This window comes from Anolis carolinensis, chromosome 4 (assembly GCF_035594765.1).
Source record: "Anolis carolinensis isolate JA03-04 chromosome 4, rAnoCar3.1.pri, whole genome shotgun sequence".
NCBI lineage: Eukaryota > Metazoa > Chordata > Lepidosauria > Squamata > Dactyloidae > Anolis > Anolis carolinensis.
Window position 1 is genome coordinate 168,353,862 of NC_085844.1, and position 17,040 is coordinate 168,370,901.

The following is a 17,040-nucleotide window of genomic DNA, read 5'->3' on the forward strand; positions in this document are numbered from 1 at the left end:
GGATAAGCGAAAATGTTTGATAATAAGGAGGGATTAAAGAAAAGCCTATTAAACATCAAATTACATTAAGATTTTACAAATTAAGCACTAAAACATCATGTTTTACAACAAATCAACAGAAAAAGCAGTTCAATACCTTGCGGAGGCAGGCCGCAGGAGACAGGAGTTGCCTCGATGGCGCCCCCAACTACATGGCGCCACAGGCAACTGCCTAGTTGGCCTGGTGGTTGAACCGCCTCTGCCTATCATTGAACATTGAGAAAACCAAACTGCTCTTCCAGCAATCCTCAGCCAATCCCTCTGCAATGTCAGGAATATAGCTTAATGGTGTAACTTCAGAAATTGTTGACCATTTCCGCTACCTTGGCAGCCACCTCTCCACAAAAGTCAACACTGACACTGAAATACAACACCGCCTGAGCTCTGTGAGTGCTACATTTTTCCGAATGAAGCAGAAAGTGTTTGAGGATCGGGACATCTATAGGGATACCAAGGTGCTTGTTTATAAAGCTATTCCCAACCTTGCTATACACCTGTGAAACATAGACTGTCTACAGTCGTCACACTCAACTCCTGGAAAGATTCCACCAGTGTTGCCTCTGAAAAATCCTGCAAATCTCTTGGGAAGACAGGCGGACAAATGTCAGTGTGCTGGAAGAAGCAAAGACCACCAGCATTGAAGTGATGCTCCTATGCCATCAACTCCACTGGACTGGTCATATTGTCCAAATGCCTGATCACCATCTCCCAAAGCAGTTACTCTACTCCCAACCCAAGAACAGGAAACATAATGTTGGTGGACAGGAAAAGAGATTTAAATATGGGCTCAAAGCCAACCTTAAAAACTGTGGCATAGACACCGAGAACTGGGAAGCCCTGGTCCTTGAGCGCTCTAATTGGAGGTCAGCTGTTACTAACAGTGCTGAAGAATTCAAAGAGACACGAATTGAGGGCTTAAGGAAGAAACATGCCATGAGGACGGCGCATCAAGCCAACCCTGACTGGGACCGCCTCCTGTCTGGAAACCGATGTCTTCACTGTGGAAAAACATGTGGGTCAAGAATAGGTCTCCAGAGCCACCTACGCATCCACCACCAAGGCACTACACCGGGAGGACCATCATCCTCGAGCTACGAGGGATCATCTAAGTAAGTTAAGTAAAAGTAAGTGTGTGTGTGTGTATGAGTTTGTCACATTGCAAACTCATATAAATGTATGTCCTTCTGGCAGCAACATGTGTTCAGATCCACAATCACTTTCACAGGATATAAATTAGAAAATTCATAGTGAAATGTGAAACTATTTTGTCACTCAATACACTAGCATATTACATTGCCAAGGTGTTAAAAGGTAAAGGTAAAGGTTTCCCCTGATGTTAAGTCCAGTCATGTCTGACTCTGGGGGTTAGTGCTCATCTCCATTTCTAAGCCAAAGAGCCGGCGTTGTCCATAGACACCTACAAAGTCATGTGGCCAGCATGACTGCATGTAGCTCTGTTACCAACCTAGCAGTTTGAAAACATGCCAATGTGAGTAGATCAATAGGTACCGATCCGGCGGGAAGGTAACGGCTGCCAAGGTGTTAAGGCGTGGTTAATCATTATTATCTGCCTTAATCAGTTGTACTTATTAATATTTTCTGTAGGGTGGGCATTTAAAACAGATTTGATCTTATTTTATGTCAAATATACAATTCTAGCATTATTTGAACTCAGCTATCTACTATTTTGGAGCCCCCGATAGCGAAGCAGATTAACCTGCTGAGCTGCTGAACTTGCTGACCGAAAGGTTGGTGGTTCAAATCCAGGGAGTGGGGTGAGTTCCCGCTTTTAGTCCCAGCTTCTACCAACCTAGCAGTTCAAAAACATGCAAATGTGAGTAGACCAATAGGTACAGCTCCGGGGGAAAGGTAACAGTGCTCCATGAAGTCATGCCGGCCACATGACCTTGGACAATGCTGGCTTTTCGGCTTAGAAATGGAGATGAACACCAACCCCCAGAGTCTGACACGACTGGACTTAATGTCAGGGGAACCTTTACCTTTACCTATCTACTATTTCCCCAATGAAACTAATTATTCATAATGCAGCACTAACTAAAATTACAGTGCAACTGCTGTATCCACAGACTGGCACTTCATTTATCTACTTTGAATAAAATATATCATCCCTAGGCATTTTTAGGTCATCCAGCATGACTCTATGATATTCTTCATTTTAATAGGGTTTTAAAAAAATCTGCTGTTTTGCATATCTATTTGAAAAATGGGAATGTAGCCTCAATGGATATGGGGGTTATACTGTATGTAACTGGTGGTCAACACAATAAAGGCTAAACACATACTAAGAGAAATCAATACAAATTAGTAGGCTTTATCAGGAGGCAGGGAATTTGGATAAAGATTTGCTTAACGGAAAGAGAAGATTAGATAGCACTTCTATCTAAGATTAGATAATGCTTGGAAGACATTTTTTTTACAAGTGGTAGTTATTTCACATTAAGAGTTCTGATTCATGGCATCACCAAGAAAGAGGAAATGTGACTGGTGTTTCTGAGACTGAGGATGTGTTATTACAAAACTGTTGGTATATGAGTGAGAATATTCTAGAAATTCTCCTGCATGGTCAGACTTTCACATTTCCATTGCTTAAGAGTTTAATCATTGTGCATCATGAACTTTGGTGCCTTCGTCCCTGACTGGCTGGGAACGTGTGAAGGAAGAAGCGATCACAGCAGGAATAGTGCCATCAACAGAGGTAGTCATCCCTGCTCGACAGTGGCTTGCCCTCAATAGATCACCTACTTGACCTCAGTCTTCTTGCCCTTTTGGAAGTGGGACAGAAGGCTGGTTGCTAAAATTTAAGCAAATTTAATTTGCTACAGAAATTTAAGTTGTATGGGAAGGGGCTATCTCCTACCTTCTGAATTTTAAAATCTCATGTTCTTTCCATTGATCTTTGGTGAGGGAAGATTCTATCTTTTAAACAATTTATATAAAATACATCAACCAAGTAAAATTATCATCCATCTGCACTCATCAAATGAATAGTTATACATGTATTCCAAAAAGTTGAATGTCCCTGCCTATCACATCGTTGTGAAAGATTAGGAATATTTCAGCAAGAAAGATGGCAAGGAAGAGGCTTGGCTTCATTAAAAGCATGTGGTTCAAAATAGACTGAGGCGAGGAAAGTGATACAACAGACTTTATTTTGCAAAACAAGATCTGCGGATAGCATGAAATAAAAAGGAGTGCTACCCCAAGACACAGCTTGGTTGGGCTTTTATAGGATTTCCAAGGATATTTCACACCTTCAAAATTCTTCCATTCCCATGTCTTCTTTCTTTTCATCCTACACATGGCACCATTTGGTCAGACACTAATCAAAGCAGCAAACAGCAAATGTCCATCTATCAAAATCAAACTAAAACAAAATGCCATCTCTGACTCCTACATCTAAGGCCACTGTCTCCAAAGAATATATTGCCTGCTGATGTGACTTTCCTGAGCTAGTGACTTTTGCATCTCTAAGGAATGTAATGGGCTGTTTATTGCTGCAATTTGGTGGTGTTTGTGGCAAACCCTTCTTATTGATCTCTTGTAACACTTAAGAAGACTATTTATTTAATAAATCTATTCTTAATACCACTGCTATTTATGAATCAGATTAAATCAAATTAAATCAGGCCCCTTGTGTCCCTTCAGCAACCCATACATCGCATAATAGTCACACCCCCATTTTTTGAGTAGCAAATTTGGTATTATAGTATTCCCTGCATAATTGTCGTACCCTTATTTCACTTGCCCAGGCAAGTGAATTGAGGGTGTGACTGCCTTTTTAGTTTTTTGCTTTTTTTCCATGTCAGGAGCAACTGGAGTTGCTTCTGGAGTGAGAGAATTGGCCGTCTGCAAGGACGTTGCCCAGGGGACGCCCAGATGTTTTTGATGTTTTACCATCCTTATGGGAGGCTTCTCTCATGTCCCTGCATGGAGCTGGAGCTGACAGAGGGAGCTCATCTGCACTCTCCCCGGGTGGGATTCAAACCTGGCAGCCTTCAGGTCAGCAACCCAACCTTCAAGTCACAAGGCTTTTATCCCCTAGGCCACCTGAGGCTCCTTTTTAGTGCTATGGAGCTTGACTCGGCTCCCATCCAAGCTAAGCTCCGCAGCATCTAGGAAAGAAGGCAGGTGGGCAGGGGAGTGAAATCATTTCTCTGCCTGCCTATTGTCTTTCTCTTGGCTCCGCTACATGGGTGGGTAAAGTGTCACTCGCTCATGTGGCTGCCAAAGGTGCAACCAGGTGAGGCCTCAGCTATGTGGATGTCTGACCCCTTAAAGGGACTATTATGCAGTGAAAAAGCCCCTTTGAGAAAGCACCCACTTGGCTTTCCCTTCAAAGGCACTTTTTACCACATAATGGCCATCACCGCATAATAGTCACACCCCTTCCCTCCTCCAAATGGGGAAATATTTGATTATTATGAAATTAAATTCAGCATTAACATAGATGAACAGTGGAGGATTCAAAATAACACACCCTTCTAGGCATCTCCCAGCATCACCTTCTGAAATTTCCCTTCCAGAAAATAATGCAACCACTTTGTCAGAAAACATCAAAGTGCTAATTCTAGTTAGGTGACCCAGAAGAAAACAACGGCTGATTTTTATTTCATGCCAAAAGCATTGCATAAATAGATAAGTTTAAAACTGATAAATTAAAGCGATCACAGACTGCTAAATAGTTTTAGATCAAAAACGGGCAACAGCAACTGCATTGTCTGTAGCTTTAAACAGTTCTTCCTCTGTGCATGAGGCGGGGCATTGTGGGCAAGCATACAGATACTGAGATGTTTGTTCTGCTCCACAGTTGCACAGTTGATGATGTTTTTTTAAAAAATAAAACACTGAGAGATCCAACAGATCCAAAAGGGATATACAGTACTTTCCCCTGTCCAGTTTCCAGTGGAGGTCATCCACCAATGCAACCAAAACCAGACCAGAGACCAGACTGAAATGTAGCTAGATCTGTATCATCCCAAAAGCCCTTAAACTGGGATGACACCACACATTCCAGTATCCTGTCCCAAAATGGAATATGGGAGACAAAGTCTTTGAAATAGAATAAATGTTACAAAACAAAGCATGTAACTCTCATTTGTTTTTTAAAAAAATGAAGCCAATATAATATCCACAGGTATCATGTTATGAAAATCACAGGGATTCATGGTTTTCTGTGGCTCTTTAACTGGTAAGCTTCTAAGAGAAAATTAATAGACTGCACATAGTTTATTATAGAAACAGTAAGCCATAGGTCAGAGCATGACAGCCAGAATGGTTTCAGAATTCTGGCGATCAGGGTTTGCATCCCCACTTGGCCATGGAAACCCATTCAGTGAGCTTGGGTAAATCATACTCTCTTAGTCTCAGAAGAAGTCAAAGGCAAACCCTCTCTGAACAAAACTTTTCAACAAAACGTCATGGTAGTTTTGTCTTGGGGTCATCATAAACTGGAAATGACTTGAACATACAAAACATCAAGTCCAAATCTACCAGTAATCAGCCTTTAAGTCATCAGAAAAAATAAAATGAGTGGTCCCCTAACAATATGAATACCATGGTTTGAGAACTTTAGCTGCAATAAGTAGGAATTACTTTAAAATAAAATCAGTTTCACATAAATCTTTTTTCATAATACACCACAAGGTCACTGCAGAAAGCATTCTGTGTTGGAAGTAAACCAGTTGTATGGTTTCCTTCTAAAGGGTTTCACATTTAGCTATATATAATAAATTATTTCTTAACAGTTTCATTTGTTATATGTGTACTGCTATAATTATTTAATCATAATCTTTTCCTGTTTATACCTGTCACAAATGTGTCTCATTAAATCGAGGCTAACTAACAGAAAGTATTTATTTATTTTCAAGCATGATTGTCTTGAATATCAACCATGTGCAGGAAAGTCACGTTGGATATTAGACATGTGGATGGGAAACAAAAACAGTGACCTACAGCAACTGAATGCAGAGGCATTTGGGCAGGGTTCAGTTGATCATTCATTAATCCCAAATTAAACATGTATGTGAGAAACACCCTTCATTTAACTTTCAAAGGTAACAGAGCTGCCTTTAACTTTCGATGTGCTAAAACAGAATAGAAAGTAGATTTGTGGAAAACAGTAAGTATAAATTCTGTGCCTTCCATGATAATCAGACTGTGTATTTAATATTCAAATACAGTAGAGTCTCACTTATCCAACATAAATGGGCCGGCAGAACGTTGGATAAGCGAATATGTTGGATAATAAGGAGGGATTAAGGAAAAGCCTATTAAACATCAAATTCGGTTATGATTTTACAAATTAAGCACCAAAACATCATGTTATACAACAAATTTGAGAGAAAAAGTAGTTCAATACTCAGTAATGCTATGTAGTAATTACTGTATTTACGAATTTAGCACCAAAATATCATGATGTATTGAAAACATTGACTACAAAAATGCGTTGGATAATCCAGAACGTTGGATAAGCGAGTGTTGGATGAGACTCTACTGTATGTATATTAAATATCACTAGCAGAATAATTCACATAGATTTTTTAAAAAACTTTTATAAATTTCAGTTTTAAAATGCTTTCAATTGGGAGTAAGTGCAACTGGCAACAATCCCAGCTTTGTGTTTGTACAGACAACTTCTCTATTCTAGGAAAATTATAATTTTATCTTGAACATATTCTAACTGATGTAATAAACATTTTCTGTATATATGTGTTTGATATGTGTTTCCAGCATTCTGGCTTTACTCCAACTACTCACAAGCTTTAGTATAATGAAAATATAGGGTTTATTATTATCCAGGTATTCATTGCAACATATCTTCAAATGTAAGTGTCATCATGACAGGAGGCAGGGTTTACAGCCGCTCTTGTAGCTGACTGCCTTTGACCTTAGACAATGAAATAATGATGTTTAGATTCAGACCACAGCTATCCTCGAAATATTAGAAATTGGGTAGGGAAGGAGAAGGATATAAAATGTGACACTGTGGCTCCAAGTGTATATTAGGGAAACATGGTCTTTTCAATCCCTGTCCTGTAGAATATAATGCATATCTGAATAATAATAATAATAATAATAATAATAATAATAATAATAATACTCTATTTATAACCTGCCTCCATCTCCCCAAGAGGACTCGGATGGTTCACATGGGGACCAAGCCCAATCAACAGATAAAACAATACTACAACAGCATATATAATTAAAACAATAACAATAAAATAGAGCTCATATTTTGGGTATAATGATACTACCATGAGCAGAAATGAATTATATGTTTACGTAACAACAGAGTGGTTATGTTAACCATCTTCTGTTCTCTTCTGTACTAATTCTGCTCTGTGTGTATACTTCGCTGCAAAGTTCTCTATCACTTCGAAAAGAATTAACTTCATTTTGAATTTTATTCCCAAAATGTGCACTTGTTAACCATGTGGAGGTTCCCTTTTTAAAAAACATATCGCAAGAATAGACAATTAGTCATATCCTCATTGATTCACAAACATACATAAGAAGTCAGCTGAGCCTCAAGGATCTAAGCCAAATGTGCCCAGTCTTTTTCTTCTCATTCAGTGAACCAAGATAGATCTCTCTTTACTCTTGCTATTTCTGCTTCTAACATATCCATGGACTGTGGTATTTCTAGTATGCAGGCAAATCCCTGACTCCCGCATGATATCATTGCTAAGTGACATCTGACAAAATGTTTCCTGCATTTTGCTACCTCCATTTGGTGCTATCCAAGTGCTGTCACTTTTCTTTCTGATTTGTGGCAGCCCTCGGTACATTGTTTGCTGTATTTGGTTCCTGAGCAGGCAGAGCTCTGTGTGAGAATGAAACCTAGGCTGGCAGAAATGCTTTACAGGCAAAATGAAATCCATCTTTAGCCCCTCCTCAGGCTCTCTCATCAGTTGGGACCCAGGGCTTCAAATTCCTTTATCAATCTGCACAGATTTTAAAAAATGTTTTGGGCTTTGGGAAAGATAATGTAAAACAACTTCATCTGAATCTGGAAAGCAGATGGGGGCATATCAAATTAAACTAGAATATACAACAAAATGCACAAACTAAACAATAGCTTTAACTATGTTGAGTCTACAATTAAATGAAAGACTATTAATTTTTATATTGGTTTTTACATTGTCATAATGTGCCATATAACAATACCCTGTGTGTCTTGCTTGATAGGCTCTGTGTGGGAACACTTTTGCAAGAAAGCAAAAGCAGAGGCAGGAAAACATAGCATGAATTTGCAAGCATACATCTCACCTAGTGCACAGTTGCTTCATTAATTGTCCTGGATTCAAGCATTATTTAAAGCTCTTAAAGAAACCAAGATAAAGAGCAGAATGTGTAGACATTGTTCTGATCAAAAAATATCTTATTGCAGATATTTGTGTTGCCCCTCCTTCTCCTGGAAAGCAGGGTGATCTACATAAGTATAAAAGCCAGGAGACAGGAGAGAAGAGAGACGGAGGGGTAGAGATGGAGAATATAGGTAAATGAGGTGGAGCAATGGGTAAAACCCTTGTGCAGGCAGGACTGCTGATCGAAAGGTCGGAGGTTCCTATCCGGGGAGGAGGGGGAACTCCCGTCTGTCAGCTCCAGCTTCCCATATGGAGACATGAGAAGCCTTCCACAGGATGGTAAAACATCCGGGTGTCCCCTGGGAAATGTCCTTTCAGATGGCCAATTCTCTCACACCAGAAGCGACTTGGACTTTCTCAAGTCACTCCTGACACAAAAAAAGGTGGAGCTAGCTAAGTGGTGACAGCAAAAGCAAGAAAAGGCAGTTCTGGCAGCGGATCATCTGCTGTCTTCTGTACAGGGTTTTAACAATTTTCCTTCTCTGGAGATGTTAAAGGAGGGAATAAAACATGGACAAGAAAAATAAAGGAAGAACTGTTTTTAATTCAAGAAAGCAGAGTGCAGACTTCATGCTCTGCTTTTGGGGCATGGAAGTAGGGAGAGACTGCAGATTAAAACAATCTGCAAGTGGAGCAATCCAACAACATGATGTCAAAACATCCATCTGCAGCTGGATTAGACTGGATTTTTTTGGTGTTTTCAAGTCAGCATGCACAACCACTTCCTGAAAACTGTGTGTGTCTGGGTTTCTTATGTTGTCATGGAGAGGACCAGTTAGCAGCAAGGAAGATTTGCTGAGTGATAACGCTGGTGTAGCATCCTGGATAATGTTTTGAGTAACTAGTCTGTGTGAGAGTGTATTTATGAACTTAAGAAAAAAAATATGTATCTAGGTGTAAAAATAAGTGTGTGCCTTTAGGTTGCCTGTTGATTTATGGTGACCCCATTAATTTTGTAGGATTTTCTTTGGGAAGGAATCTACAGTAGTTCCTTCCTCTGAAATATAACTTAGTAAAGGTAAAGTTTTTCCTCTAACATTAAGTCTAGTCGTGTCCGATCCTGGGGGTTGGTGCTCATCTCAATTTCTAAGCCAAAGAGCCTGCGTTGTCCCATAGACACCTCCAAAATCCCGCTGGAGCGGTATCTATTGATCTACTCACATTTGCATGTTTTTGAACTGCTAGGTTGGCAGAAGTTGGGGCTAACAGCAGGATCTCACCCCTGTTCCCCAGATTCAAACTGCTGACCTTTTGAGCAGCAAGTTTAGCAGCTCAGCGGTTTAATTACATTCCCGCCAGAGCGGTATCTATTGATCTACTCACATTTGCATGTTTTTGAACTGCTAGGTTGGCAGAAGTTGGGGCTAACAGCGGGATCTCACCCCTGTTCCCCGGATTTGAACTGCTGACCTTTCGAGCAGCAAGTTCAGCAGCTCAGTGGTTTAACCCATTGCGCCACTGGGGGCTCCAAAATATAATTTCCAAGCACAGTAAACAGGGAACTACATGATATGATCAGAGCAAAATAAAAAGATGAGGTAGCAACACCCTAGAGAACTATATGAAACATATGAAAGAATGATAGATTATTTCAAAATGCAACACTTTTGGGGGAACATATAATTTAAGAAAATGAAATGGAAGTTTATCTCAAAGCCCTTGGAAGAAATAAATCACCAGAAACATGTGGCAATCCAAAAGAGCTGTATCAAGCTATATAGACAGAATCCATTCAAATTCTAACAAATATTTGCCAATAATTATGATAGACAAAACAATGACTCACATATGGAAATGCTCAATTTGCATTACTAATCCCTTGAGAAAGGAGGCATCAGAAACTGTAGTAATCATCAGTCCACTATATTAGCAACATGATGCTCAAGAGTGCACAACAAAAGCTTTTACTACCAAGGAGAAAGAAATGCCAAATGTCTAAGCTGGGTTCAAAAAGGAAGAAGCACTAGAATGAAAACAATAGGAGTTTTGACATTAAAAACCTAATAGGAGGAATTCTTGAAAAACATGCAGAAATATTGGTCTGTTTCCCCTTTGGTGCTTTGATTGCTGGTAAATGTTATTCATTAAAACATTCCTTAAAAAGACAGACACAACACAGGATGCTTTTAGAGAATATTTTACAGGAACTCATCGCAACAAAACCAATTTCTAAAACAAATGCATATGATAAGCACCTTCACTTTTGAGTAACTAACCCAAGATTGTGCTGAACAACATAGAAAACCTTCATTATGGGAACCTGATTCTTGATTCATTGTTCTTGGGTTAAATGTTAATGTCAGTTTTAACACTGCTTCTAGAACAAATTTATGGGAAAAAGGAAAAATCATTTTGCCAGGGCTGAAGCACAGATTTTAAAGGGCAAATCTAGCTTTTACTGATGAAAGAACATTGTGAAGTATTTCATACATTATTGTTTTTGGCACACAAATAATAATATCCATATGGAAAACAGTACTTTTGTAATTATAATATCGATATGAAAATTTGCTTCAGTGATAGGTAAAGGTAAAGGTTTCCCCTGACGTTAAGTCTAGTCGTGTCCACCTCTGGGGGTTGGTGCTCATCTCCATTTCTAAGCCGAAGAGCCAGTGTTGTCCGTAGACACCTCCAAGGTCATGTGGTCGGCATAACTGCATGGAATGCCATTAACTTCCCGCCGGAGCGGTACCTATTGATCTACTCACATTTGCATGTTTTCGAACTGTTAGGTTGGCAGAAGCTGGAGCTAACAGCGGGCGCTCACTCCGCTCCGTGGACTTGAACCTGCGACCTTTTGGTCTGCAAGTTCAGCAGCTCAGTGCTTTAACACACTGAGCCACCGGAGGTTTCAGTGATAGCATGGGTGTATTTCTCATTAGGTAAATCAGTGTAGGCAGCTTTGTATTCAAAATTAAAATTGGATGTTTAAACGAATAAATATGTGAATAATTTATACATTGAATAATTGTGATTGTGTAGTGTGAACACACCCTCTCTGGACACAATATAGTGGGGTCACCCTGTCAATGTAATTGTTTCCATTGGCAAAATAGAAAGAGAAGGATTTCTCCTTTCTGTGCTGCAGCTACCTTTCTCCCTGTTTAAATGACTCACTTGGGTTGGAGAACCATCTAGAGCAGTGGTTCTCAACCTGTGGGTCCCAAGATGTTTTGGCCTTCAACTCCCAGAAATCCTAACAGCTGGTAAACTGGCTGGGATTTCTGGGAGTTGTGGGCCAAAACACCTGGAGACCTACAGGTTGAGAACCACTGATACAGATCCAGATGGCACAGAGGTCTGCAAAAGGTGACGGAAAGAAGATCCCAACAGGCTAGACATCTTCTACGTGCAATATTGGATTTTGGCCCGTGGCATCTGGATGCTTGCAAGATATTATAGCAGGCTGTTGAATTTTAACTGCTTTTAAAATTATAATCATTATAGCTACTGAATACAGTATACTGATGTGTTTATGTCTAGAAGTTTTTAGTAAAAAATTGACCTGAAAAACCTGGGTCAATTTATCAATGAGTCAGTCTAAGACAGTGGTTCTCAACCTGTGAGTCCCCAGATGTTTTGGCCTTCAACTCCCATAAATACTAACAGCTGATAAACCGGCTGGGATTTCTGGGAGTTGCAGGCCAAAACACCTGGGGACCCACAGGTTGAGAACCACTGATCTAATTAGTATTGTACTTTAACAGATATAAAAAAGGAACCATCTCCTTCTCTGAGTAGAGTGTTGAAAGGCCAGAGCGTAATCCATCCCAAGAGAACCTGAAAGAAGCACTGCCAACCCTTCACTCTCTCTCTATCTTTTTTAATTTCTCGAGTGGGGAAACGGCAGTGGGGACTTTTTGGATCTTCCCATCAAAGGCGCACCTGGAGGGTAGAGGGGGCCAATGCTTCTTTTAGGTTTTTCTGGAATAGACTAAACTCTAGCTTTTCACTAGTCTGTAAAAAAAGAATCAATATCATACTTTTAACTTTTACAAAAAATAAACGATCCCGTTATTTGAGTACAATGGCAAAAGGTCTTTTCAAATGCCTGGGGGAAAAATGGTGGCCATCCAGGGATGACTGGATCCCAAGGCAGTGCTAGTGCTTCTTCATCTCTCTGCAGAATGACCCTCGACATATTCATGGGCCATATCAAAATCTATAATTTTGCTCCCCAAATCTGTCTTTAATGTACTGGTATGACGTTGACTTATACTTGAGTATATACGAGTATGCTGCTTTTACTGTTCTTCTTTTCTTTTACTGTTACATCAAGTTTAAACCTAAATCAATAGTTTCAATTTGAAGATGAAATGGAAAATAAATTGATTAAATTTCAGAACAAACAAAGAAAGGAATATATATGCAATCATATATTATTTCCTGTTAAGGAAGGCATTGAAGAGAACACTAATCTATACTTTCAGTTCTGTTTTGTGGTGTTTGGATAGCATCCAACATCATATCACACAATAGCTCTCAGGTTTCCCTAAAGGCACCGACTTCAGGAAGAGTTAGGGAAACTGAAGTCCCACAACAGCAAAGGTGAATGAAATGATACAAAAGTTATTAGGGCTAGCAAGATATCCCCTTTATTGTTGCTTGAATACATTCTCAGCAGAAGTTCTCATGCTCTAAAATACAGCTGACATTATATAAATATGATCGTTTGAATTTGCTTTCATACAGCTTGAAGTTTCCATCAGCATTTGGAAAAGCTTCCTACAGGCACTGTTTAATCACACCACTTATTGCTGCTCCCAGATCGTATCCGTCACATTCACAGAGGGCACAGATCTGTGAGGCCAGGATGAATAAGGACAAAGTAAAGGCAAGACCATGCTTTGAACTAAGTCCTGGAAATGGCTCAATATGTTTTTAAGCTTAAGGCAAATTACAAGAGGGTACTCCCTGACTTGTTTCATCCAGAAGAGACAAGGAGCTGACGTTAATTCTGATGCTAGTGATGTGACAGCATGCAGGAAAGCCTGTATGGCCATGCAGGTGTGCCTTCCAAAACACCCAGGTATGTCCTCTAACAGAAGTAAACAGCTGAGAAGTTCAGCTATCACCATTGTTGTCAGCCTGCCCTCACTGTAGAAGCTACTGTTTGATGCAAGTGCCTCATTCTGAAAAATGTCAGGGCCAATTGTGGCAATAACATATTGCAGTGTCAAATGAAGCTGTCGCTTAGATATAGACATCTATACAAAAACTGGAGACTTGACATGCCCTCTGAAATCAAACAACCTCGTATTTAAACAACATGTAGGAGCAGTAAAACTTTCACCACAATAAATGAAACACACTAATTAAGCTGGGAGGGTCACTTTTAGTTAGTTTCTTCATTTTTTGTTCAAGATTGAGTTTTTCTGCGTATGAGTAGAGTTTTTAAAAGATGTACAAAGTTCAGTTTTTAAAAAAAGAAAAGAAAATGGAATGATATCTGGAGCTCTCTTGCTTACATTGTAGATCTTGACTTCTGGCAGGGTGGGGCGAACTCTTCCTAATACGGGGAGGGGAAGCAGAAAGCAATGAGGAAGGGCACATGACAAGAAAGCAAAGGCTCAATATCTGGAAAACAACCTAATGCTTTTAGCTGAAACATACCTGATTGTTCCACCAAAGCGTAAAGTTGTCCACCACATGTTTAAGGGTGCCATATATCCTCAACTGCGAAGCTTTAAGAGTCTTTCTACAGACAACTCTGGTGAGTCAGATCCATTCTGCAAGGGACTAGCCTCTATTGTGGGTCTAAAGAAGATGGGAGAGCTCTAGGATGTATGCATTGCCCTGGCTCATGTAATGAATGAACCTGCCCGTCACTCAGTCTTGGAAGACTGCTTTGCTTCCCTCCTCCGCCCCGCTAGACCCTCGGACGGGTTCCTTGACTACGCTTGGGGAGTCCCACTGACATCACTGTTGCTTGCTCAGCTGCCATAGATGGTAGCTGGACTGGCAGGAATGGCAAACCACATGACGGATGGAGCACGTGTGGAATGCCTAACATGAGAGTCCACAGGTGTGGCCGAAGGGGAACAGTTTATATCCGTTGCTATGGGATCATGATTGGCCTACGCGTCCTCAGAGCCCAGAGGAGGCTTGCGGAGGAGAAATGGTAGCTATTTTTTAATAGACTCCATGAAATCAATCCCTGAAGAACGTCTGGAGTCAAAGGCTAAAAAGGTTTGGCTGACTAACGTTACACGATACATGTAAGTTAAGTCTAGCTACACGACGTAAAATTAGTGTCACTTTTCAGCTGGAGCTGGTCACAAGAAATTACTATTTAGTAACTCATTTAAAGTTGTTTATGTGCCTAGTAACAGAATGACAACATTGCAGTGAGCCCTCCAACCCCTTTCAGGGATGGAAAGTCAAAGAGGTTTAAAACAGACAGGGGAGTTGTAAAGAACAGACACTAAAGCAGGAACTTTCCCCCTTATTTTCTCAAACTGCTTAAAGAAAACCTGATGTTCATATTCTAAAACGTGTCTGCCTCTAGCTCTTTGGCACATGCTTAGTGTTGGGAGGGCCAGCAATCTATTTAATGACTGCATTGACGTCAATAGCATAACTGAAATACTTACTAAGATGCATGATTCCAACTTTGAGGGGTGTGTGTTTCTAGGCAATTGGAAAATGAGAAGTGGATTCTCTGTGGGAATGAACTACGCTTGCAATGCAGGAAATGAAGCTAATATTGTAACCAGTATCTTGATCTCCCATCAGCTAATTCGTGTGTGTGTGTGTGTGTGTGTGTGTGTGTGTGTGTAGGTACCATTTACCTGATGCAAACTACACAATGTCTTTACTTTTCCCAGAAGACTATTATGTTTTAAATATCCTCCTTGTTGATAAAATGATGGATTTCAATTAAACAAAAAACATTAATTCATCAGCAATGACAATCTGCTGCACTACATTTTCGTAAATGAAATTTAGTTAAACTAAGGGTACATCTACATTGTAGACTGGGCCATAGCCAGAAATTTTTTTGAGGGGAGGGGGTTGAAACTTTTTTAAAGCGAATCATGAAGAGTAATTCCATAACGCAAAATAATTTAGAAATCTGGCTCCATCGATAAACTTCAGTGGACACTTAAGACAGATAAACTTCAGTGGACACTCATGGGTGTTTCGTTAATCAGTTAAAATTCATGAGTAAACCAGTTTTTTTAAAAACCTGAAAAATTTCAGCGGGGGTGGGGGGGGCTTGAACCTTTTTACACCCCCCTCCCCTTGGCTACAGCCCTAACTATAGAATTAATATAGTTTGACACCACTTTATTGGCTATGGCTCAATGCTACAGGATCCTTGAGCTTGTAGTATGGTGAGGCACCAGCACTCTTTGGTAGAGAAGGCTAGATACAATGTAAAACTACAACTCCTGTGACTCCATAGCATCAAGCCATGGCGGTTAAAATGTCAAATTGCATTTGTTCTACAGTTTAGATATACCCACAGTCTTGAACGGTAAGATTCCCAAATGTCCAAGTAATTTTAGAAGTGGAGTCATATGCCCATGTTTCCTGCAGTTCCTCTCACTTAACTCAATTGGATGCACTTCTAAGTTGTGTGCCCATCTTCTGTATTTTTTGAGGCCATGGGAAATAATATTATGGTATCTTCCACTCTGCTGGTTTCTATTACCATAGAAGTAAGATTTCTTCTTGTCTTGAAAATGCTCTGCTATCAAGACATCTAATAACCCTGCAATTCTATGACACAGCTGCCTTTTATTTACTAACTCAAAACACTTCAAATTCACTTTATCTCATTGCAGTCTATTGAATAATGAATAGTGCGTGGGTCCAGGACACTTGGATTCAATAACTCACTCTGTAGCCTTGTGAAAGTTACTGCTTTTCTGCCTCAATTCCAATGTATACCTATCTCAAAAGACTAATGTGGGATAAAACTACAATGAAATTCTTGATATGGGAAATACAAAGGCATAGCAATAGTATTTCCTCCTGCATAACCCAATGCGTGGGTGGGGAATTTGGTCCAGTGAATTAGCTGTTACTTCCCAAAGCATCAGTATGCATACTCTGAGCTGGGTGAGAAAATCCTCGGAGCTTGTCATGAGATTTGGGGCTATGAAAGCAGATTCTCATGGCTAATGTACCACATACACATCCCAAACTATGCAGACTGATTTTTTTTTAAAGGAAGATAAAATGGTTATATAAATGAATCCTGATGCTTTTTAATTAACCAAATATTTTATTGTTGTGGGGTTTGTTACTTTTTTGATGATTCACCTACAAATATGTATTTAACTGGCTTGAACATATTTGATCATGTAAAGGCATGCAAGGAGCTTAAGCATATGTGGAGGCTCACAGGAAAGGCGAGTTGAAGCAGCAAGGAAAAGAAAAATGCTATTTCACGGCCATTCCCCACACTGGAATTTTTACAGGATTTTAATCCTGTGAGCTTTGGGAAGCTGGATGTGATTTGTTGCAAAAAATCCACAATATAACAGCCAGATATGTTTTCCTAAGCATATTATTAATTAAAATTCTGGATTTATCCTTTTTTGAAAATACGTAAAGGTTTTTCCTCTCCTCCCTTCTGTAGCATTAAAGAGCTGGAAGGGACCTC

General features: G+C 39.9%; 1 protein-coding gene across 7 annotated transcripts in view; it reads right to left on the reverse strand.

The window, feature by feature from the left end:
* pde4b (phosphodiesterase 4B) overlaps window positions 1-17,040 on the reverse strand; it is a 352,571-nt gene that overhangs the window by 36,773 nt on the left and 298,758 nt on the right. Inside the window, exon 1 of one of the 7 annotated variants that reach the window (XM_016997032.2) lies at window positions 14,040-14,280. The exons of the other annotated variants lie outside the window; for them this stretch is intronic. The gene's annotated coding sequence lies outside the window, so the exon portion shown is untranslated. Of the gene's footprint in view, window positions 1-14,039; window positions 14,281-17,040 lie in introns of those variants that run through there. 7 annotated transcript variants of the gene reach the window in all.